Here is a 24,583-nt window from a genome sequence, read left to right as displayed (position 1 = left end):
TATTCACTTCACTCACCCAAATTGCCTATAGCCAAAGTTAAATAAGCCCCCTAAAACTGAAGATTTAGCAGGATTGAGAAAATGCAATATATTCTAAAGTAAATACAGACTGAGCAGAGTTGGCACTTGCCTGTAAAATCCCAGCTGCTTAGGAGACTGAGACCATCCTGAGCAACTTTATCAAGACCCTGTCTCAAAATTAAAAAGGGCTGGGGATGTCAATCAGTGGTAAAGTACCCCTAGGTTCAATTCCCAGAATCACTTAAAAAAAAAAAAAAAAAAACAGTAGCCTACGTGTCATCCCTAGGGGATTTATTGCAAGACACCCAATAGGTACCTGAAACCATGGGTAGTACTGAACCCTTATATATAGTATGGTTTTTTTCTCCCGATACACACCTATGATAAAGTTTAATTTATAAATAAGGCAAATAAAAGATTAACAAATAAAAACTGGGGGCTGGGGATGTGGCTCAAGTGGTAGCGCGCTCGCCTGGCATGCATGTGGCCCGGGTTCGATCCTCAGCACCACATACCAACAAAGATGTTGTGTCCGCCGAGAACTAAAAAATAAATATTAAAAATTCATTCTCTCTCTCTCTCTCTCTCTCTCTCTCTCTCTCTCTCTCTCTCCTCTCTCACTCTCTCTTTAAAAAAAATAAAAATAAAAATAAAAACTGATAATAAAATGAACAATTATAATAAAATACCATAATAAAAGTAATGTGAAAGTGATCTCTTTAGAAAGTTAAGACAAAAATTTTTGTCATTTTGTCGGGGGTATTTGGGGGTTTTTGTTTTTTTGTTCTTTTGGTGCTGGGGACCAAACCCAGGGCCCTGCACATGCCAAACACACTAAGTCATATATACCCTCAGCCCCAAGACAAAGATTAATATTTTTGGACCACAACTAAATACAGGTAATTAAAACTTTAAAAAGTGAAACCCTGGATAAAGGAACACTACTACTTTATGCTAAATCCACAGTTTAGAATTTCATTAAAATAAATAAATAACTTTCCATTTTGGAAAATTCTGATGTTTGTATTTATAAAGTTATCATGATACCCTACAGATATACCTCAAAGAGGACCATAAAATTACACAGTAAAACTAGAAATCTAAAATATCAAGCAGCAAAAGGATAGTGAAGTCATGAGAAATGAAGTTGTCTAATTTGAGGGCTAGGGTATAGCTCCGTGGTAAAGTGCCTGCCTAGCATGCATAAATTCCTGGGTTTAATCCCCAGCACCACAAAAATTTAAAAAAAGAAAAGAAAAAGAAATAAAAAAAGAAGGATGGAACAAATGAATAAAAAGAAAATTCTGACTCTCAAAGCTTTTTGACATTGGACAAGACACTTAGTTTCTCTGTGTCCCAGCCTCTCACCTGTGAAATGTGTGAGATAATAAACCATTAACCACATTATAGATACAGTGAGGATTAAATGAGATTATGTGCTTGAAACATGGTAGGTATTCAATAAATATCTGAATTAATGAGTAGATGAATTAACATATACAAAATTCTTAGGATAGTCTCTGATACATAGCTAATGTTATAATAATTACATGAGATCTATACCTGAGGCTGGGGGCATTTCTGAATGGGTAGAGCATTTGCCTAGCATGCATGAGATCTGTACCTGGGGTAAGCAGGAGTCAATAGCTAACAATATTAATATCCTATCCCAAAACTATAACCAGACTTCTTACTTTAAAAGAATTTATAAATTCAATTGTTTAATTAATTAATTTTCAAAAATTATAATCGTTAGAAACACTCATATATTATCTCACCAAGCATCTCAATTTCCAATTGCAGAATCCTTCTTTGATGAGGAAGTGCTGGCTAAAGCATCCAAAAATCACCTCTCCCCAGTACTAATTATAACCACATAGCCAATACTGGTAAAGATAAGCCATTCAAGAAAACGAAGTTGGGCTGGGTTTGTAGCTCAGTGGTAGAGCACTTGCCTAGCACATGTGAGACTTGGGTTCAATCCTCAGCACCACATAAAAACAAATAAATAAATAAATAAAAAGGTATTGTGTCCATAACTTAAAAAAATTTTTAATTAAAAAAAACAAATTACTACAAAGGAAATCAAACTAGTCACTGAGAAAGTTGCTTAGCATAATCAAAAATCAATAAAGTTAAAATTCAGCATTTAAAAATTCTTGAGTTTCTTCTACTCTGAAAGTATATAAAAAATATCTGACTTTTGGAAAAAAAAGAAAAAAGAAAAAAAAAGAATATCTGACTTTAGACTAACTCATACTAAAATTTAAAAATAACAAAAATAGAGGAATTTTTCTTCTATTCTTTGGATAAACAAAAATGTAAAAGTGAAACTGAAATGACTAATACTAATGAACTAGCATTAGAACTTAAGTGCTTTTGTGTGTGTGTGTGTGTGTGTGTGTGTGTGTGTGTGTGTGTGTTTAAACAGTACTAGGAATTGAACCCAGGGGCACTCTAACACTGAGCTGTGTTGTGTCTCCAGCCCCTATTATTATTATTTGGCATGTTGGGGTGAGCAGAGTCTGAACCCAGAGGCGCTTACCCACTCAGCCACAACTCCAGCTTTTTTGTATTTTAGAGACAGGGACTCACTGAGTTGCTTAGGATCTGGCTAAATTACTGAGGCTAACCTTGAACTTAAGATCCTCCTGTCTTATCCTCCAGAGCCACTGGAATTACAAGCCTGAGCCACCATGCCTGGCAAGCCCATATTATATCTCACACAGGGTTTCACTGAATTGCCGGGGCTGGCCTCAAACTTGGTATCCTCCTGCCTCTGCCTCCAGAGTAGCTGGGATCACAGGTGTGTACCAACCGTACCCATCTTGCATGTTTAATATTTTTAATCCTCACTGTTTTCAGGAAAAATTGAGGCTTTCTGAGCCTAATAACTGGAATTTTATAGCTTTAATAAAAGCATTATTTAACTAACATAAAAAATGAGTCACAAATGGACAATTATCAAACAAAGCCACAAATGTACAAACAAATGTATCAGAATACAATAAACCACATTTACTATAAGTTTTATTTGAATAAAATTTAATGACAGAGAGGCTAGAGTTGTGGCTCGGTGGTTAAACGCTTGCCTTGCATGCATGGGGCACTGGGTTCAATCCTCAGCACCATATTAATTAATTAATTATTTAATCAAATAAAGACATCGTGTCTATCTACAACTAAAAAAAATTTAAAAATAAAAAAAAAAATTAATGACTGAGAAAAAGACTAGTTGGGCACAATGGTGGACACCTAGAATCCCAGTGACTCAGGAGGCTAGAAGTAGAAAGATCACCAATTTCCAGGCCAGCCTCAGCAATTTAGCAAGACCCTGAGCAATTTAGTGGGACACTGTCTCAAAATAAAAGATATTGGGGATGTAGCTCAGTAGTAAAACACCCCTAGGTTCAATTCCCAGTACTTGGAAAAAGATAAAAGAAAAGGACTCCCAGGTTATGGACAATTCTGTCCACGTAAATGTATAAAATACAGGAGACTGAGTATACATTAACTTTGTATTCAACCCTGAAAACTACTTTTTGTAATAGATTTCCCACAATTTATCATGTCTCCTAGTTTTTTTAAATGTCAATTTACTGATGGTTTGAAGTGTGATGAATGCAAACGTGTACTACCTTTTTTCTTTTAACTTGGAGTAAAAAAGTTAAAAAGCAAATAGGTTGATTTCATAAAAAATTTCTAAGATGCTAAAGAAAAAGATATCAGTGAGATTATGAAAGTCAACAAAATTTACCTAAATGTCCCTCAGAAACTTCACCAGTACCTCTGCTTCAGTGTTTTCACAAAAACAATTACTAACCTACCCTGCAATCTTGTGATACACTTTTCCATCATAAAAATTTAAAAATCATATTTAAAATATATAATAGCCCCTCTTAAAAAACAGATCTACATTTGACCAATCAATTATGAATATATACTGTTAATCTGTGGTAACTTATATACATTATTTTGTCTTTAACACAGGAGAATAAGTATAGAGAGCTTACTGACATGTTTAAAGTGGCTTTAAACATCTAATTGGCTCAAGATTTTCGCTACTGACATCAAAATAAAATATTAGTTAAAGTGAGGTACTACCTAGTGTCTCATTTCAGTTAGTAACTCAATCAGAGAACAATAAAGAAGCAGAGATTAAGCAACTTTCCCAGAAAAATCTGCAGAGTTAGTTATTTGCCAGTGATGGGTTCCAAAGAAGTATGTGCTTTGTGGCACTAGGACTGGACTGTTGTATTTTCACACCCTAATAGTCTCTCTATCACCTGAAGCAGTTAGTGCATTCCTAGCCTCTGGATTAAAGAATACATTAAACAGAATCTCAGTAATGAGAATCCTGTTAGTAAGCCTAAGAAATTAAAATTGCTAGCTGTATAAAAGCATTACTATAATCAATCACCTAAAACTCCAGTGAGGACCTATTGCAAAGCTCAGAGAAAGAAACTGAGAATACTAGTGTGACTTACCAAGAACATGAGGAATATCAACAAAGAATGCCACACAATTTAGAGAGGAGAGATTTACTATTGCAAAATCAGATTTCAAAGAGGGAAAACAGTGAGCTGAATCTTGGTGAAGAATGGAAAACATTTAAGTAGTTAAACAGCTTTAGAAAGAAGAAAAAGACAAAAGATAATGGGACCCAAGGTACTGAATTGGGATATGCCACTAAGTATTACTAAACACCACCATGTCAGTCACTGTGTAAAGTTCTGAGTATACATTGGAGAAAAATATAAATGAGTTATTTACTCTTCTGGAGTCTAGTGAGGAAGACAGATAATAATCATGTAAGCAGACATGTCACTATAAATCATAATACATCCTGTCCTATGAAGAGAGGCAATAGAAGGTAGTAACAGGGAATAACGGGAAAAGATGAGCAAGACAGGATGATGAAAGAAGCTATCTCAGGTATGAAGGAGGAAGCAATGCAAAGAGGAGAAAGAATTAAAGAAAGAGAGACCCATACATACAAAGGTCCAGAGGCAGAAAGAGCTTACTGAATTTAAAAATAAGAAGTTAGTGTGACTATAGTATAATAGGCAATAAGACTGCTATAATATGGGGCTGGGGATGTGGCTCAAGCGGTAGCACGCTCGCCTGGCATGCATGCGGCCCGGGTTCGATCCTCAGCACCACATACAAACAAAGATGCTGTGTCCGCCGAAAACTAAAAAATAAATATTAAAATTCTCTCTCTCTCTCTCTCTCTCTCTCTCTCTCTCTCTCTAAAAAAAAAAAATACTCCACTCTCAGATTTAAAAAAAAAAAGATTGCTATGATATAGCAATGCATTATAGGCTAAAATAAAATGTCTGAATTTGGATAACAAGTAAAAAGTTTAAAAAACTAAATTTGCGGCTGGGGTTATAGCTCAGTGGTAGAGCGCTTGCCTCACACATGTGAGGCACTGGGTTCGATTCTCAGTACCACATAAAAATAAATAAAATAAAGATATTGTGTCCATCTTTAAAAAAAAAAAAAGGGGGCTGGGGTGGTGGCTCAGTGGTAGAGTGCTTGCCTAGTTTGCATGAGGCACTGGGTTCGATCCTCGGCACCACATAAAAACAAACAAATATATCCACCTAAAACTAAAGATACATAAACAAATAAATATTTTTTAAAAAATCTTTTTTAAAAAACCACTTAAGGGCTGGGGATGTGGCTCAAGCGGTAGCGTGCTTGCCTGGCATGCGTGCGGCCCAGGTTCGATCCTCAGCACCACATACAAACAAAGATGTTGTGTCCGCTGAAAACTAAAAAATAAATATCAAAATTCTCTCTCTCTCTCTCTCTCTCTCTCTCTTTAAAAATAAATAAATAAATAAATAAAATTAAAAACCACTTAATTTTTTTATGTATTCATTAAATAAAAGAAGCCAGACTAAAAAATGATTCCATTTTTACAAAAAGGGCAAAATTAATCTAGGCTATTAGATATTAAGATGGTTGGTGATTATCCCAGATGGTAGAGGGAGAGAGGCACTGAAAAGGAATTTAATGGGGTTTTCTAGGTACCAATAAGGCTTTTTCTTGATCTGGGTACTGGTTACATTCAATTTACAGGGGGAAAATAAAATCACTGAATTTTTATGTGCAGTTTTCTGTACATATATTATGTACTTCAATAACAGGTATATTACTTTTTTAAGTTTTATGCAAGTTTTAATAACATATTTTAAAAATATACCTCTGTCCAGATAAAACAGGATTAGAGAGGCACGTGGACACATAAAGTCTCTTTAATAACAAACCTGACAGAAACTTTCAGATACATGTAAAATAGGAGGGGCAATTCAAAGCCAGTGAATACGAAGTACCATACTTATAAAGAATAAATGCTGAGCCTGGCATGCCTATAATCCCAGCTACTCCAGAGGCTGAGGCAGGAAGATTCCAAACTACAGGTCAGCATCAGCAACTGAGCTAGGTCCTTTCTCCAAATTAAAAATAAACAGAACTGGGGCTGTGGTTGTGGCTCAGCGGTAGAGCACTTGCCTAGCACCTGCGGGGCCCTGGGTTCCATCCTCAACACCACATATAAATCAATAAAATAAAGGCATTGTGTTCAACTACAACTAAAAAATAAATATTTTAAAAGTAAGTAAATAAATAAATAAATAAGCAGAGCTGGGATGTAACTCGAATGGTAGAGCATCTCTGGGTTTGAAAAAGTAAAATAAATAAATAAATGAATAAATAAATAAATAGCTAGATAAATAAATAAATAAATAAAACGCTGGTTCTGGGGAGGGAACTGTGCAATAAAAGATGAACTATAAATTCCATAGACTTGTAAGGAGGTATCTCTAGAAATTAAGAAATGAACAGATAAAAGCAGCACTACAAAATATTAGCAATACTTGTTTATGTTATGGTTCGGGTTTTAATATGGTATTTTCAAAATCTTCCCTTGACCTTTCCCCACCCCAATACAACAGAGTGTAAAATTAAATAAAAGAACCTAAACCTGAACATCAACCATACTTGAGCTCCAATCAGTGCTCTGCTCCCTACTGTGGCAGTAACTGCTCTGAGCTTAGCTTCCTCATGAATAAAATGAGGATAATGACTACCTCATAGAGTGATTGTTTGCTCCCCACAGTCACCCAAAATGTTGAATAGGTAGTCTGGAAGGTATTTTATTTCCTGATGGTATATGGAGGGCCAGTACTTGATATTAACAAGAGTTTCCATTCTCAGAGAAATTCATAGGTGGGAGAGGAATTTTATGAAACACTTATCATAGAAATTAAATAAAAACAAAATAGAAGGATGAAAATACATGTTCAGTAGCAGAGGTTTCAAACATTTCCTAAGATAAAGAAACTTGAGCTAAGTCAAATTGGGTCAGATTCAGTAACTAAAGAAATTATAAAGAAAAAATAATCTTATGTCTTCCCAACAAGCCACAATTTCTACCTAATACTTAATGTATTCTTCTCTTTGTAGAAAATTAGCTAAAACAAGTTAGAGATCAACACTAAGGATATTCTATCATAAGTGGTAAGGGAAGGCTTTCAATCACTTTATAGCATCCCCACCCTTCAGTCTTATCTGGACATGTAATATCAACATAACATGTTAAGCAATTCTTAAGTATAGGTACTAGCATTTCAAAGGGAAACAAAAAGTTCTATTCCTTTAAAAAATCTTTGGGTAATGTTTTCCAAAAATATAAATCCTGCAGCCTAAAAGTATCTAAAATCTAGTTCTTTCTGAATTTATTCATCTTTCCCCTGATCAAACAAGTTACCTCTCCCTCTCTTATTCTTCCAATTCACCTCACCACTAAATATCTAAGGTTTCCCTATTTCCTACCAAGTTGGCACTCTGACTCTCTAGTATTCACTCTGATTTCACAGTATTAAATCTGAGCATAGATATCACCTAACACCACCAGAGATCAATCTGCTACCTAATACCTAAAATGGTTTGAAATGAAGGTAATGGCAGGAGGCTAAGACAGGAAGATTAAAAGTTCAAAGACTACTCAACAATTCAGCTCACAATGTTAAGCAAATTTTTTAAAGGACGGAACGTATTTTAGTGGTAGAGTGCTCCTGGGTTCAATCCTCAGTATCAAAAAAATAAAGTAAAATAAAGGCAATGGTAATGGTTACACAATTGTACACATTTGAGGGGGACAGTATGGGGGATAGAACCCAAGGCTTCTCTCATGCTAAGCAAGCAACCTATCACTGAGCTACATCCCCAGCCCAAATGTATATATCTGTCAAAGCTTATCAAACTCACAAAACATTTAAAATTGGTGGATTATATTATACTGTATATAAAGTATTCCCTAATAAAGTTCATTTTTTTTCAAATTTATTTTTTAGTTGTAGTTGGACACAATACCTTTATTTCGCTTATTTATTTTTATATGGTGCTGAGGATTGAACCCAGGGTCTCGCACGTGCGAGGCGAGCGCTCTACCGCTGAGCCACAACCCCAGCCCCATAAAGTTCATTTTTAAAAAAATAATGTATACATTCATCCATTTGGCAAATGTTTACTATATACTTTGTGCATCAAAATTTATACCAGATCTTTCCATTTGGAATACCTGGGTCCTACCTGTATTGTGCATTACTCTGCAACACTGTCACCAAAAGTCATGTTGCAAGAAAAATGGTTTAGTTTCTGATCATGAAAGTCACCTTAATGGTGGTCTAATTTTTTTTAAGTTGTAGATGGACACAATACCTTTATTTATTTTTTTATGTGGTGCTGAGGATCACCCAGTGCCTCACACATGCTAGACATGCACTCTTCACTGAGGTACAACTGCAGCCCCTTAATAATGATTTTTACAGTGAAAGGACCACTAGCTACCTTCCATGACATGATGAAATTATACAAATGGAATATAAGCTCACTTGGGTACTCTATATTTTAATACAAATGCTTCCAATATAAACAAAAAATAAAGCAACTACTGTAAATAAGACATACCACTACCAAACCTTACACATCTTTCTACCAAAAAACTAGCACATCTCAAATGTTTACTAACATTGCTGTAAGAAAAGAAGGCAAAACCACTGGGAAAGTAGATTTTAAGTGACTTATTCTAGGGTCCACAATGACCCAGTGGCTGAGTAAAAGACATGAAAACCAGGCTTCTTGGTTCCCAAGGTAGCATGCATCATGGAAATAATCATCAACTTTAGAAACAGACCTGGGGGTCTGAATTTCAGCTACACTTCTTACTGGTTATATGTGAGAACTTGGGACAGTCACTTTACCTTCTGACCTTCAGTCCGTTCATCTATAAAACAGGGATGTCAACTACCACCTCACAAAACTCTTGGGAAAACTAGGTAAGCTATCCACCCACTACCTATCAAAATTACTGGGCAATAGAGTAGGCAACTAAACAATATTAGTTTCCTTTCTCAATCTTTTTTTTTTTTTTAGTTGTTGATGGACACAATACCATTATTTTATCTTTATGCAGTATTGAGGATTGAACCCAGTGCCTCACAAGTGCTAGGCAAGCACCCTACCACTGAGCCACAGCTACAGCCCCCCTTTCTCAATCTTAAATTATAATTTTTTTAAACATCAAATAATCAAGGAAGGCTAATTATCAATCCACATTATCTCTGGTCAATAATGAACCTATACTTTCTGCCTTATTCATACTCCAACCCATTCCCTCTCCATCCCACTATTTCCAGTTTTTCAAACTTTAGTTACTATGTTTAGAAAAGCGATTTAATTTTAGAAAGCTGGAAAATTCTTCTGAGTAAATTGAGCAAAACCTTAATCTGCCCCAAGGGAAATTCTGAGCAAAACAATTATTTCGAACAAGAGAAGATTTTTCTATTGGGGTTATTCAATTTAACCACACAAATGCCACCAAAGCTGCATAAGAAGTGACAGAAGGCAATCTGGAACGCAGTGTACAGATTCTCTGAAAGAAAATATCCTCCTAAAATCCAAACTCTCCATTCCTAATTTGGGGTAGTGAAATCTTCCTAGGTGATCTGAATTCTTCCTGGCTCTGACACTAGTCCAGCTCCTGAGGCCAGAACTGCAGCAGTTGGCAAAAGAAATATCCTGAACAAACCCCACCTCTCGAAATATCCCCAAAAGGCAGGGAGGTCTAGAGTATTTTCTCCTCAATGGACAGATAAGCCACCAGGCGCTCAGAAGCACAATCCTTTTCCCCAAGGTCATTCAAGTCAGTGAAGGCGCGACGGAGACTCTGCAAACAATCCCCGGCCTTCTGCAATTAACACTGTAGAGATTTTTTTTTTTGGGGGGGGGTGCCTATTCTCTTCCCTTCTCCCACCCTCAAGTGTGAGCACTGGCCTCGGCATTTCCGAAGCAAGCCACAACAAGCTCTGCAGTGTTAGGAAAGGGGCTGACGCGATGAAGAAACAGATGCTCCAAAGCAAGATGGTCTTTCTCGGCTGGCAAATCCTCCTCGGAGGTAATTAGCAGAAACCGCAGGCACCTCAGAGAGGTCTATGCCGGGTGCTCGGCGAAGCCCCCGCCCCGCCGCCCCGGGACGCCGGCTTCCCTGCCGGCAGCCTCGGCAGCCAGAGGCCACCGGCCCAGAAACCGCACTTCATTCCTGCGCTTCGGGAAGCCATGGCTCCCTCCCGCGGGCGGCCGGGCGGGGGTGCGCAGGGAGGCGGGCCGCGCGCTGCGGAAAGTTCACCGCGCCGGCGGCGGCTGCGGGCGGGGGGCGGCCCGTTTTGCCGCGTCCCCCTGCAGATTCCACCATTAATTAGTCCTAAGGACTGTCTACTGGCAACTTAAACAAAGCGAATGCCTCGAATTCCTTCCCGGCCCGGCGGTCTGGCCGCGAGACCAGCAGCGCCCGGGACGCCGCGGCGCGGTCGACAGCTGCGGCGCGGGACCCCTCCCCGGCGGCCCGCAGCCGGGTCCCGCACGCCGGCCGCCGCGCTCCCAGGCCGCCCTCCGCCTCCCGGCCGAGCTCCGGCCCTTCCTGTCTGATCACTTCCTTCCTCCCGGTGCCCGCGGGCCCCGCGCAGCCCCCTCCCCGGCGGCCGGGCCGGCCCCGACCCGCGCGCCTCCCCGCCCCCACAGACCCGCGCCCCGCGCCTCCCCGCCGGCCACCCGGCCCGAAACTCTCCCCGGGCCCGAGGACCTCTCCGCCGCCGCGGCCCCCAACGCCTCTCCTCAGTTTCCCGCTCGCACCAAGAAGTCTCCTCGGACCCTTCCCTCCCCCTCCGGGGAAAAATCTCCTCAGATTCTCTTCCTCCAACTCCGAAAACACTCACCAGTCTCGCCCCAGAAGACCTCCCCTCCCGAGCGCGTCCTCCCAAAGCCACCCAAACTCTCCCGCCCCACACCCCATCCCTCCCCGGTGCGCCGCCGGCTCTGCCCCGTCGCCCCGCAGTCCCGACCCCTCCGCGGGCCGGCTGCCCCCTCCGGCCGCCCTCCTCGCCCCGGCCCGGCGCCGCGTTCCCGCCACCTCCCCCACGGACCCCTCACCTCCGCGACTCCGGCCCGCGCTCCCGCCCTCTCGGGGCTCCGCTCTAGGCTCCCAGCGGCCGGCGCCTCCTCGGGCTCCCGGGGACTGACAATGAGGGGCGGGGCGATGGTGACGTCAGCGTTCCGGGAGGCGGGGCATGTCGTGGGGGGCGGGTTGTCTTCAGGCCCCGCCCTCCCCTCCTGCTTTTCCCTTAGCACAGGACTCCACCCTCCCAAGCTTTTATTGCCTCCCTAGGTAGGTGCCCAGGGCAGGTGCTAGGCCCCTTGGGAAATCCAAATGAAAGGCAAGATTCCCAGCTCTCAAGAAGCACTCAGGGGATTGTGAGGATTAAATGAGATGATCCATGGAAAGTGCTTAGCCCAGGCCCTGGTATGGAGTAATCACTCAACAAATACTGCTTCTGTTACTCAGGAAATGTAGAAAAGGAACCCTGGGTAGACTCAGAGGGCATGAATTCCAGTCCCCCAGCTCTAATTCATCATGTGAGCCTAGAAAAGTCCTTTCCCATCTATGTTCCCTACTTTAACCTTCTTTAAAATGGGAAGAAGCAAAGACTCTATGATCTTAGAAATCCCTCCAAGGATTTTATGACATACTTTCTGTGGGCCTACTATGTGCGAGGCACCTAGGGCCCAGAGAAGGTGAGAGGAGGACTTTGAAAGAGCTAAGGACCCACACCCAGCAGAACACAGGCCAAAGACACCCTCTTCCTGCAGATGCCCTCCCACGCACTGGCAGGCAGTGGCATCCACAAGCTGGGACACAGATGCACTGAGAGCGGTTTCCTCTCTTAGTACAGCAGCATGGTTGGTCTCTTAAGACATCTCTTGTGTAAGCTCTTTATTGCCTGTGGAATAAAGGCCAAAACCCTGGACTGGTATGATCACTTCCTACCTTTAGGTGCACACACGCACACACACACTCACAGCTTCTCTAAAGTTTATCTAAACTTCCTGCAGCACACCCACTGTTTTCCCACATCTGCCCCTTTGCTCATACTCTTCCCTTGCTGTCTCATCTCAACACACAGCCCTCCTAGTTTCTTTCAGCGAGAAGCCGGTCTTCCCTGCTCTGAATATTCAGTGGCATTGAGTTGAACTCTCACATGGGCATGGGCACATTACAACTTGTATCAAAGGAACCTCCCCTTTGTTTCTTAGCACTTTCTGAAGGTCAGAAACCACACTTGTTTGTGGAGCTCAAGATCTGTTGCCAGAAAACCCTGGGGTCACATACCCATGTTCTTGTGCATACCTGTTCTCAGCCTCAGTCTCCTCCTGGAAATAATAATATGGTCCTGGTCGTGTTTGTTTTCAAATTACAGGTAATACTACGCGAAAGCACCAGGCAAATGCTCCACAGTTGATGCAGATGTCATTCCTATTTTTAGTGTTATCACTATCATCAATACTATTTCCTGCTCCTCACACACCACACCTATGTTAATCCACCCAATCATTTCATAGTGGAAGACTTTAAGGGCCTAAACTAGGAGAGACTTGCTTAAAGTAGCCCTACAAAGCATTGCCATTGGAACAGGAACCAGCACCAGGTGGATTCTGCAGTCACATCTGAGGCCCCAGGGCATCTGTCACTCAGCACCCCTCCAAGTGGAGGACAGCTGCGAGTTCTCTCTGAAGGTTCTTTGCAGCAGAGCTGACCCTTTTCTGCCTGGTGCCTTTCTCCTCTCACGTGCTTTACAGAAAGACAGATCTGTGTTAAACTGCCCTTGGCATCTCTGCAGTCCTCCAGGAGAGCTGCGGCAAAGCATTGGGCGTTTCCAGAGCACTGGGCTGTGGAAAGAAGGGAAGAGCTTTGGGGTTCTGATTAATTTCCTGCGCTGCGGACAGGCAAATAGCCGCCCTGAAATGCCTGGGCTAGTCCTCGAAGGCCCCTACAAATTGTGGCTTATTTTTAGAATAGGAGATTCAAAAATTCTACTCCCCATGAAAAGGGAGCATGACCACAGAATTGCTGCACACACAGAAAGCCTTTCCTGAGTCCCTTCTGACACTGACTCCAAGAACTGCAAACCCTCAGAAGAGAGAACCTGCCCCCCCCACTTCACCCACACAGGACTCCATCAACTATTTGTTCATTAATTCACAGCAAAAGAGTTGGCACAGTGGGCTGGGGTCGTGGCTCAGTGGTAGAGTGCTCGCTTAGCACCCACAAGGCACTGGGTTCAATCCTCAGCACCACATAAATGTAAAATAAAGATATTGTGTCCACCTAAATAAAAAATTAAAAAAAGAGTTGGCACAGGACAGATCAGGACCACAATTGTAGCTTTACTACTGACCCGTTGTTTAACCTTGAGCTTTCAAGTCTCTGCACCTCAGCTTCTCATCTACAAAATGGGAATAATTATGTACCTATCTCACACAATGGTTGTTGAAGATTGAATGAAATAACATGTGGAAGAACTTAGTTTAGAGCCAAGCACCCAGTTCATGCCAAGACATGGTGATTGCTGTTAGAATTTCCACATGTCCTCCCAGTAAGTCCCCCATGTGTAGGCCTCTAGGCTGGAAGTTGGGCTAAATAATAGTCCCGCCCTCAAGAAACCCATCAGTAAAAGGAACAGTAGAGGAGGCTGGGGCTGTAGCTGTAGCTCAGAGGCAGAGTACTTGTATAGCACATGTGAGGCACTGGGTTCGATTCTCAGCAGTACCACATAAAATTTTTTTTAAAAATAAATAAAAGTATTCTGTCTATTTACAACGACAAAAAAATTAAAGGATTTTTGCATGAATAGGAAAAAAGATGTCTACTGGGTATTTTTAAGGGAAAAGAGAAAGTTTGCAGGACTCTCAGATGTAACAGGATTCCATTGTTGTAATTTATAATATATGCTTAGTCTATACATAGAAAAATGTGGAAACTATAAATAACAAAATAGAGAGCTTTCACCTTGTTTCCTTTTGCTGTTTTTCTATGGGTGTGTATAGTAAGAACTTTGAAAGACTTTTCCGAATGCCAAAAGGGAGTAAAGGGAATAAAAATACAGCTACAGGCCAACTGTGCACACTGCCACAGAAAGTTCTGTGGGTTCCATCTCATTCTTTGTGGGGTTCCAGGGAAAGATTCTGAAAACAGAACTCTTCCTCACTGCCCCCTCAGGATGCAGGACCCTATCAACAACTTATTCATTCACAGCAAAAGTTTTGGCAAACCAAGTTTCAAATCCCAGGGACTAGAAGACTATAGATCAGTGGTAGAGCAGATGCTTAGTATGTGCGAGGCCCTGGGTTCAATTTCCAGCAGCAAAAAATAATAGTAAGACTACTATTCAAATCTCAGCTACACCATTTACCACTTACTCAGTCTACCTATTTAAGTACTAATCTATTCTGGAAACTCCCTCACAGACACACCCAGCAGAGATGTAGGCATCCCTGAGTCCAGTTACACTGACACATAAAATTAGCCCTTTCCCTCCCCTCACAAAGAATAACAATAGGTCAGCATCTTGTGTCTACTGTGCCTAAACTTGCACTTTCATTTTTCCCTCGATGTATTTCTGCAATTTAAATGTATTACAAGCAGCATGCATTTTTTCGTCATCAGAAAAAAAAAAGGCAGAAAATCATATATAAAAAAGAATGTTAACCATGCTAGGATTGGTTCACTTTTGTTGGTCTGCAAACAATAAATAATAACACAATATGGTCAAGGCCAGTAGCAAAGTCTCATAGGCATCGTAAAAAGTGAGAGTAGGAAGGATTAAAATCACCCTCCCTTCCTTTGCTAACCCCCAAATGGCATGATTTTAAGTCCCCTCACATATCAGGGCACCCAACCCTACATGCATTTCATTTATTCATTCCACAAACATTTATGAAGTCTCTACCATATACAGAGAATCATGATGGGTAATTTACATGTACTATCTCTTAGGTTATAGGGGATCATTACTGTTATCTTGCAGATTAGGAAAACAAAGTTCTGAGAAGTAAAGTAACTTGCCCAAAGCCACAAATCTAGTGGGATCTAAACCAAGACCTGCAGCAACATCAAAGCCCAAGTCCTGGAGGAAGTGGCCTGTATTCCAAAGCTAATGAGCTGTGCTAATTAGATCAGGAGGTCATTATTGGCCTGGTAGCCCTGGGCAAGTCACTGAACTCTCTTAGCAGCAGTTTCCCCACCCCTGAAGGAAAAGGGTATAACACAGATATTTTATGCAAATTCAGCATGCTGCAGGTTGAAACCCATAATAAAAAGGAAAGCCATTGTTTCTTTGGAAACTGGGTCTCACTCCTCCTTGGATCTCTTATTGCCCTCCAAGTTGGTGTTTCTCTCCATTACTGTTTAACCTCCTTAGTGCACTGGGGTCAATCTCCTTTGCTCCAAATCCATTTCATTTCCTCCACTAGCCTGGGACCTCCTCAAACAGAGGAATAATGCCTATTCATTTCTGATGCCTTTCAGCCCCCAGTGCAGGATCTGGCTTGCATCCCTCTATTCCTTCACTGTTATTTGTTTCACAACAAATGGCCAAGGGCCCAACATGTGCCAGGCACTACACAGACCTGGATCTTGGGCCTGGTGAAGTGGAGAGACTGGACAACTTTAAACAGAATGACTTTATAACAGTTGTATTATGTGCCACAAGGGATCAGGCTACGTTCTCAGAGGGATTGAGAAATGCAGAGTGGGGACCTAACTGAATCTAGTAGGCAGGGGAAGCTTCCAGGAGGAGGTGGCCTAGAGGCTCAGAGAGGGTAAGGAACCTGCTCAAGGTCACAGAGCTGGTAAATGGAAAAGCTAGGATTTTAGCCCAGGAATGCCTGACTCTAATGCCCCGAAGCCTTCTAGAAAGTCCTGCCTCTTACCTCCCCCTGTCTTTTTCTTCCTTGGCTCTTTTTGGTGAGAAGGGAGGAAGGTCTGTCCAGCACGGTAGTCTCCAGTTTTGTATCTGTCGTTGAGGTTCCCCAAGAACCTGAACCCCCACCCCAACCTCTTTAGAATCTGGACCCGAACCACAGACTCCAGGCACAAACTTGTGAGTCCAACAGACCGCGCGCGTGGGGTCAGGGCTGTGCCGTCTCCTAGCCATGACCTTGGACACTCACCTACCCGGGGCCTCGCGTCTCACCTCCCCCCAGAGCGCTGCACGCCCCCGCGGTCCTCCCTCCCCAGCCCCAGCCGGGGGCCCTGCCGGCGGCCGAGGGCGCCGAGGACTCGGCCCCGCACTTGGTGCAGCGCTGCGCGGACTGCGGCGCGGCGCGGCGGGCGCGTCTGCCGCAGTGACAGCTCCGCGCCGCGGCCTGGGAGCGGCGGGCGGCGCGCTCGGCCCTTCCCAGCCGGGGCAGGGCGTTCCCGCCAGCCGGCTTCCTGCAGCCCAAGGCCGGGAGGAGGGACGGCGCGGCGGGGCCGCGGGCCTGGCCGGCCTGGTTCCTGGCTTTCTCTCGGCGTTTCCTGAGCGGGACCCGCCGGGGGCTGGGACCCTGCGCAGACCTCCTTCCCCGGGAGCGCCGCCAGGAAATCGCGTCCTTGGGAACCCCGGTTCCTGCTCGGTGCCGGGAACCGCGCGAAGGCCGCGCCTCTTGGCTCAGCCCTCCCCGCTGGGCGTGGGGCGACCCACTTATCCCACGAGCAAGCCAAGCCCGAGACCAAATGGCAGGCTCCAGACCCCACACCACAGCGAGATTCCAACCCCGTGATGTAAGTTCCTCGACTCCATCCGACGGACGAGAAAACCGAGGCTGCACAGAATGAGGGCACCTACCCAAAGTCATCCTGGACACCTTACTGCCAGTAAGACAGAGCGCCTACCATCCACGGGCACTGCACTATATGCTTTGTATGAACATAACTATGGTTCCTGTTTTCTAAGTGAGGAAAATGAGAACCAGAGAGGCCGACTGGCTTCTTTAACATCACACAGCTACAAAGTAACGGAGCTAGGAATCTTTTTCCTGTCCCCTGCTTCCAGAGCTCAGCCCATGGCATTATGTAGTTTCCCCTCTATAACTGAGTAACCTGTGGGCCAAGACCTTGACTTTGGTCCAAAGTAGGTACACAGGGATGACTATGGAACCCAGCACAGAAGCTCAAACTCAGAAGGCTGGGTATGGGGGCATCTAACCTGACTTCTAGAATCTTCAGCCAAGTGAAAATCCAACCTCTGGTTGACTATTCCCCATCACGAAGAACTCCCTCCCTCTCCCATAATATCCCTGTGGACAAATAAATTAAGTTTAAACTGTAAGTGCTCCCTTTGGTCCCTGGTTCCTTGTAAGTAAGGCAAGATCATTTCCTTTCTTACCGCAGGTCACTACATATATCTCAGCATTATTTTTTAGCCATTTTATAAGCATGAATGGTTCAATAATTTTAAGTTCTTAGTGCACTGGAACAATGTCAACTATTCTCCAAAGATGTCCCCTTCCATGGATAAAATTGTTTTAGAGAGAAGCAACTCAAACTACATTTTTTCCAATTTGCAATTAGGTGTGTGACTAGTTTTCACCAACAGGATATAGGCAGAGATGATGGGTGCCACCTTCAAGCCAACGTGGTTACAAATATGCATACTTTCTCTTTTCCCTCCCATCTCCTACCGGATGCCAACATCAGGGTGACCTTGGAAGCCACATATAGAACGTGGCAAGGCCTTAGTCAACTTGCTTCTCTCTTAGTCACTCAACTGCATGGGGCACACATTGAACTAACTTGTATGATATTCAGGCATTGAGATTTGAGGATTTGTCTATGACAGGAGTTAATATAACTTCATTGATGCAGGATCAGCTTGAGTTCACCGTTATCCACCATGTAAGGGAACATCGTGTTGTTCACATGAAAGACGCTCAAAGACACCCATCTAGTGCCAACTGTGTCCAGCTGGCTCAGCGGATCAGAAAGTCTCTGTTCATCTCATTAATGTATTATGTCCTCCTATTCCAAAAAGGGTTTTGAGGTGGTTTCCATTGTAGCCTCAAGATCATTTATCAATAAAGAGCAAGAATCAAGGAGTGATGAAAGCCTGGGCAGAATGCCAATGAAGAAAGATGGAAAGGAAATGAAAAATTGACTAAATACAGCAGAAATGCTAGGCTGGGTTTTCTAAGGATAGCAACTGTGATAGAGCAAAAGCCTTGGCTCTGAGTTCCCTGGCAGTCCAAGTGAAGAAGGAAACAGGATGTGTTTCCAATTGTATAGAAAGTACTAAACATGTGTAGAGCACACAGACCCCGGAGTCCGCTATGTCAGACCAGTTACTAGTCACATGACCTTAAGCAGTTAATGAATTTATCTGTGCTTCTGTTTCTTCCTCTGAAAAATGGCAATGGTATAATAATAAAATTTTGGATCATTGGGAGGATTAAATGAATCAAAACATGTTCAGTTTGTTTGTTAGCTTGTTTTGGGTGATATTAGGTTTTGAGCCCAGGGTGCTCTACCACTGAGTTACATCCCCCTTTCTCTTTTTATTTTTTATTCTGAGACGGCATCTTACTGAGTTGCCTAGGCTGACCTGGAACATGCAATCCTCCTGCCTCAGCCTCCAGAGTTACTGGGATTACGCAGTGTGCCCCTGCACCTGACCACCTTCAGTTCTGATAACAGACCTGGCATGTGGTAAATTGTATATAAGAATTAACTATCGGAGCTGGGGTTGTAGCTCAGTGGTAGAGAGTGTGCTTAGCATGTGCATGGGTGAGGCCCTGGGTTCAATCTCCAACACAAGGAAGGCTGAATTAACTATTGTGATGTGATTGGAAGGACCAGGCCAGTGATTTGAGAGACAAGTTTTCCCTGCCCTAAACTCTCAGAGGCGTGTATTCTATAAGGAGCCCTCACTAGAAAATGGAAAGTGCCTCAGTCAGAGTGTTGTGACTAATGCTGGACCATGTTACATTCTTCTTTTATTGCCTTGTAATACAGACAGATATTGGTATTGTATTCACTGGGTAATCTGCAGGGGCAGGGTGCTGGTGTAACCTAGGGCACTAGCGTCTTTGTGATGACCTGTCCATAGGCCAGGAAAATGTAGTGGTAAGGGGTGAAGGAGTTGGTACCGGACAGATCCAGGTACATTTGTTAACTTCCTACAGCCTCAGTTTTGTCATCCATACAGTGACAATAATAACAAATTGGTCCAGGTGCAGTGGCATACACCTGTAATCCCAGCGGCTCAGGAGGCTGACGCAGGAGTATCACAAGTTCAAGGTCAGCTTCAGCAATTTAGCAAGGCCCTAAGCAATTTAGCAAGACTCTGTCTCGTAATAAAAAATAAAAAGGGCTGTAGATGTGGCTCAGTGGTTAAGTGCCCCTGAGTTCAATCCCCAGTACAAAAATAAAACTTTAATGGGCTGGGGATGTGGCTCAAGCGGTAGCGCGCTCGCCTGGCATGCGTGCGGCCCGGGTTCGATCCTCAGCACCACATACAAACAAAGATGTTGTGTCTGCCGAAAACTGAAAACTAAATATTAAAAATTCTCTCTCTCTTGGGCTGGGGATGTGGCTCAAGCGGTAGCGCGCTCGCCTGGCATGCGTGCGGCCCGGGTTCGATCCTCAGCACCACATACCAACAAAGATGTTGTGTCCACCGAGAACTAAAAAATAAATATTAAAAACTCTCTCTCTCTCTCTCTCTCTCTCTCTCTCTCTCTCTCTCTCTCTCTCTCCTCTCTCACTCTCTCTTTAAAAAAAAAATTCTCTCTCTCTATCTCTCTCTCACTCTCTCTTTAAAATAAATAAATAAATAAAGGCATGCTAAAGATCCCTGGCAACTCTGTGTCACTTTGGTCCACACTGACTGGTTCTAATTGAAACTTGTTCTTACAGATTTCAAAAAATAAATAAATAAATAAATAAAAATAAAAATTTAAAATAACAAATAGGACTTATCTAAGAGAGTTGTCATAAAGACTACATGAAATGATGCACACAAAATATTTATCCCAACTGGGTACAGCAGTGCACACCTGTAATCCTAGCAGCTCCATAGGCTGAGGCAGGAGGATCAAAGCCAGCCTCGGCAACGGTGAGGGGCTAAGCAACTCAGTGAGACCCTGTCTCTAAATAAAATACAAAACAGGGCTAGGGATGTGGCTCAGTGGTTTATTGCCCCTGAGTTCAATCCCTGGTACAAAAAAAATTTGTTACAATAATTGACATTATAGGAAGCCTTTGGTACACACACCCACAAAAGAAGGGGAAAAAATAACAAAATAAAACAGGGACCCTCACCGAGAATCCCTGGAGTAAGACTAGTTTCCAATGTTTAAAAAGCTGGGAAGGGCTGGGGATGTGGCTCAAGCGGTAGCGCGCTCGCCTGGCATGCGTGCGGCCGGGGTTCGATCCTCAGCACCACATACCAACAAAGATGTTGTGTCCGCCGAGAACTAAAAAATAAATATTAAAAATTCTCTCTCTCTCTCTCTCTCTCTCTCTCTCTCTCTCTCTCTCTCTCTCTCTCTCTCTCTCCCCCCTCTCTCACTCTCTCTTTAAAAAAAAAAAAAAAAAAGCTGGGAAAAGTCACGGAACACTTCCAGCAGAACACGGCCCTGGGCTGAGCAAAGCATCACTTCTTTGCTTCTGACTGGAATTCCCTTGGCCTCATTCAGTGTGGTGCCAGCCCAGGCTGGCCGGGTTTTGGAGTCACCCTGGCCTGAAGAGGTACTGCAGCGCCAGAGTGACCTCCTGCCACAGCCCCAGACTGCCCCTGAGGAGCACCGAGAGCCTGAATTGCTGCTTCGTTGGGTGCTCCCTAGGCACCTAGTGCTGGCACAGCTTTATACACATGCACTTCTGCAGCCCCACCAGAGCCTCAGCAGGGGATCCTCCTTCTTAATTGCACTTTACATACATGAAAACTAAGGCTCAGGCCTGGGGATACAGCTCAGTTTGTGGAGGGCTTGCCTTGCATGCACAAAGCCCTGGGTTCAATCCCCAGCACCACACAAAAACAAAAACAAAAGAAAAAAGAAAAGAAAGAAAGAAAACTAAGGCTCAGATTGACAAAGTGACCTGGCTGTGGTCACACAGCCGAGATTGAGCAGAGCTGGGACCTGGCAGCCTCATGTGCTCCTGACCACTGGACTACACCTTCTAACCTGACCCAGGATCCCGTTTCCCTCTTCCTAGGCTGTTCATATCAAAGATGGTCCGGGACACACCTGGTGCTGGGACACACCTGCTGCTGGGACGACCCAACCCTCCTCCCTGGCTCCAGGGCAGCCCCTTACCCTGTGGGAGCTGTCTCACAGCCAAACAAGTTTCAGGGGGGTGCCCAGGGCTGATGAGAAGCCGTGGGTGGGTGGAAAACCAGCCTCCATCGTCATTCCCCTGTCCAGCCTGCGCCTCATCTTCGCACAGCCTCCTGGTTGGCCTCTGGGCCTCTGGGCTTCTCCCTCCACCCCTCCCTTCAACACCACCCCATGCCTCTCAATCTTCAATAGCTCCCTGTTGCTCCCAGGTTAAAGTTCAGAGTAGACAGCTTGGATGAGTCCCCAAGGCCCAGCCTACCTCTTCTCCAACCCTCTGTCCTCTCAGGCCCTCTTGGTCCCCAGCACCCAAAACTGTTCATAGTTTCCAGCCTCAAAACCTTTGAGCTTCACTTCCCTGTGTGGTGTGAATCAATTTTGGGGCCTAAACTGAGCTGGGAGATTGTGACTCCAGTAGCCACACCTTCTGGGGTGGTGACAGAAATCACCTCGCTGCTATCTGCTGACGTCCTCTGCCCACCATCCCTCTAAAAGAGAACGCCAGCAACCTCTAGTTCTGTGCAGATGACTGGGAAATGATGAGCTTATCTTGCACCCAATTCTACATGCCAGTTGCAACAGGTATGAGCAAGGTGTCAGGGAGGTGCCCAGCTGTCAAAGCCTGTGTTCTATCTTTTAACCACTACCCCCATGCTATCTCCTTGAATGAGGCAGAATTCACCTCTGTATATGTCTATAATGTATACAGTTATCCCAGTGCTAGCCCAGAGCTCGCACAGACTTCCCACCCAATCGTCTCCACCCACTAGTGACAATTTCCCTGAATGAGGAAGGTGTTCACCCACTTAAATTTGTCCCTTTCCCAATGCCTCTGCGCCACCTGGTGGACACACCTGGAATGGATCAGGATTTACGACAGCTCTGAGACCAACTGAAGGTCTAGGGGATTTAGCAAAATTCTCATCCAAGTCTACAACCCTCTCTAAGGTCCCTCTGGGATCGGGTTCTTACTATATAAAAAGGGCAGGAAGGGAATGGGTTTTACCAGCTCTGACATTGTAGGATCTAAAATGACTCCCTTAGCTGAATGAGCAGAATATGAGGTCCAGGAGGGCCAGATATGGTGGCACATGCCTGTAATGCCAGCAACTCAGGAGGCTGAGGCTGAGGATCCCAAGTTCAAAGCCAGCCTCAGCAACTTAGTGAGGCCCTAAGCAACTTAGCAAGACCCTTTCTCAAAATAAAGAGTGGGGCTTAGCTCAGTGGTTAAATGTTCAATCCCCAATACCCCAAAAAACGTCCAGGAGGGCAGGAGTTGCTGGCTCAATCACTATCCCTCCTGAGATGAGGCAGTGCTTTGTACAAAGGAGATGCTTTATTGTGTTTAGGAACTGTATTAATAGAGGCACTATATGTACAATGGATGAGGTGACAGTCTTTCTACTCATATCTGGAGTGCTGTGCCCCATTTTTAAACCAAAACATTGAATGGGATATGAAGGAAGCATAATTCATTCATAGCAGGATGAACAAGATGGCTGGAGAGGGGGACCTCAAAATTACTTTTTATGGGGAACATTTGAAGGAGCCAGAATATTGACTCTGATATGTCTCAAGGGGTATATATATCGACATTTAAATATCTGAAGAGAGCATCTGGGGAAAAGGGTTTGAAAAACTAGGTGCCAAGGGCTGGTCATCATGGAGAGAGATTTTCCTTCCTCCCAATCCACAGGGAGATTTTAGTCTGAACAGGATAAAGAACAGACCTGCATTTAATCTCGGTCTGTCCTCTATAGCTCTGTAACCTTGGCAATTTCCTTCACCACTTTAAGCCTCAGTTTTGTCATGCATAAAGTGGGTATGACATGGAACACAGTGGTGGACACCTATAATCCCAGCTACTTGAGAGGCTGAGGCAAGAAGATCACAAATTCAAGGCCAGCCAGGTTAATTTAGCGAGATCCTATCTCAAAATTAAAAATAAAATAAAATAAAAAAGGCTGGGGATGTAGCTCAGTGGTAGAGCAACCCTGGGTTCAATCCCTAAAAGTATTTTTAAAATGCTGAGTGCAGCCAGGTGTGATGACTCATGCCTTTAATCCCATGAACTTGGGAAGCTGAAGCAGAAGGATCACAAGTTCATGGCCAGCCTGGGAAACTTAGCAAGACCCTGCCCCAAAATAAAAAGAGCTGGGGATGTAGCTCAGTAGCAGGGGGCCCCTGGGCTCAATACCCAGTACCAGGGGCCAATAGGGGATGGGGGAATAGTGCCTAGTGCAAACCCTAGTGTCTGGATAGTTCTGGGTTAACTATGGGTAAATGACAGAGTGTGAACAGACATTCAAGGATACTTGGTGGGAACACTGAGGGGTCAAACACTTGGCACCTATGTGACTAAATGGTGTAATCGAATAGCTAGGGGTGCTGGCTCTCGGATGCCACTGCTCAGACATGAATCCTGGCTTTGCTATTTAGTTGCAGTGATACCTTGAGCAGATTAGTAGCCATTCTGAGCCTCCTTCTACCCATCTGTAAAATGGAGAATCACAGCAGTTCTTGCTATACAAAGTGGTTGGGGGATCAGGGAGTTAAACAATCGGAATGTATGTGCCGCTGCTCTGATGTTGGTGATCTGATTGGGGTTGTCCTGGATGATCTTGAAGATCCCCTCCTGACTGATATCCACCATGTCTGGAACCCCTGCTCCTGCCCTTGGAAGCAAAATACAGGGGTCCTGGAAAAGCACATCAATACACTAAGACCCCCAGATGGGGGGACTGCTTGCATTTGGTCTTCCCAGTGACTGTAAACCAAACATTGTCCCCTCTGTCCCTCCCAATCCATCTTCCTTTAACAGGATGATGAGCTGGAATAGCACCAG

General features: G+C 43.8%; 1 protein-coding gene across 11 annotated transcripts in view; it reads right to left on the bottom strand.

Annotated features, from left to right (window-relative positions):
* Window positions 1-24,583, bottom strand: part of LUZP1 (leucine zipper protein 1) — a 187,146-nt gene that overhangs the window by 87,178 nt on the left and 75,385 nt on the right. For 5 of the 11 annotated variants that reach the window (XM_081307312.1, XM_081307306.1, XM_081307317.1 and 2 more), the window contains exon 1: window positions 11,510-11,602. The exons of 1 other annotated variant lie outside the window; for it this stretch is intronic. The gene's annotated coding sequence lies outside the window, so the exon portion shown is untranslated. Of the gene's footprint in view, window positions 1-11,509; window positions 11,605-16,356; window positions 16,557-24,583 lie in introns of those variants that run through there. 5 more of the 11 variants (XM_081307311.1, XM_081307313.1, XM_081307307.1 and 2 more) reach the window with 2 other exon arrangements.

This window comes from Spermophilus citellus (assembly GCF_964194105.1).
Source record: "Spermophilus citellus genome assembly, chromosome: 9".
Taxonomy (NCBI): domain Eukaryota; kingdom Metazoa; phylum Chordata; class Mammalia; order Rodentia; family Sciuridae; genus Spermophilus; species Spermophilus citellus.
This window is presented reverse-complemented; position numbering and strand designations above follow the sequence as displayed.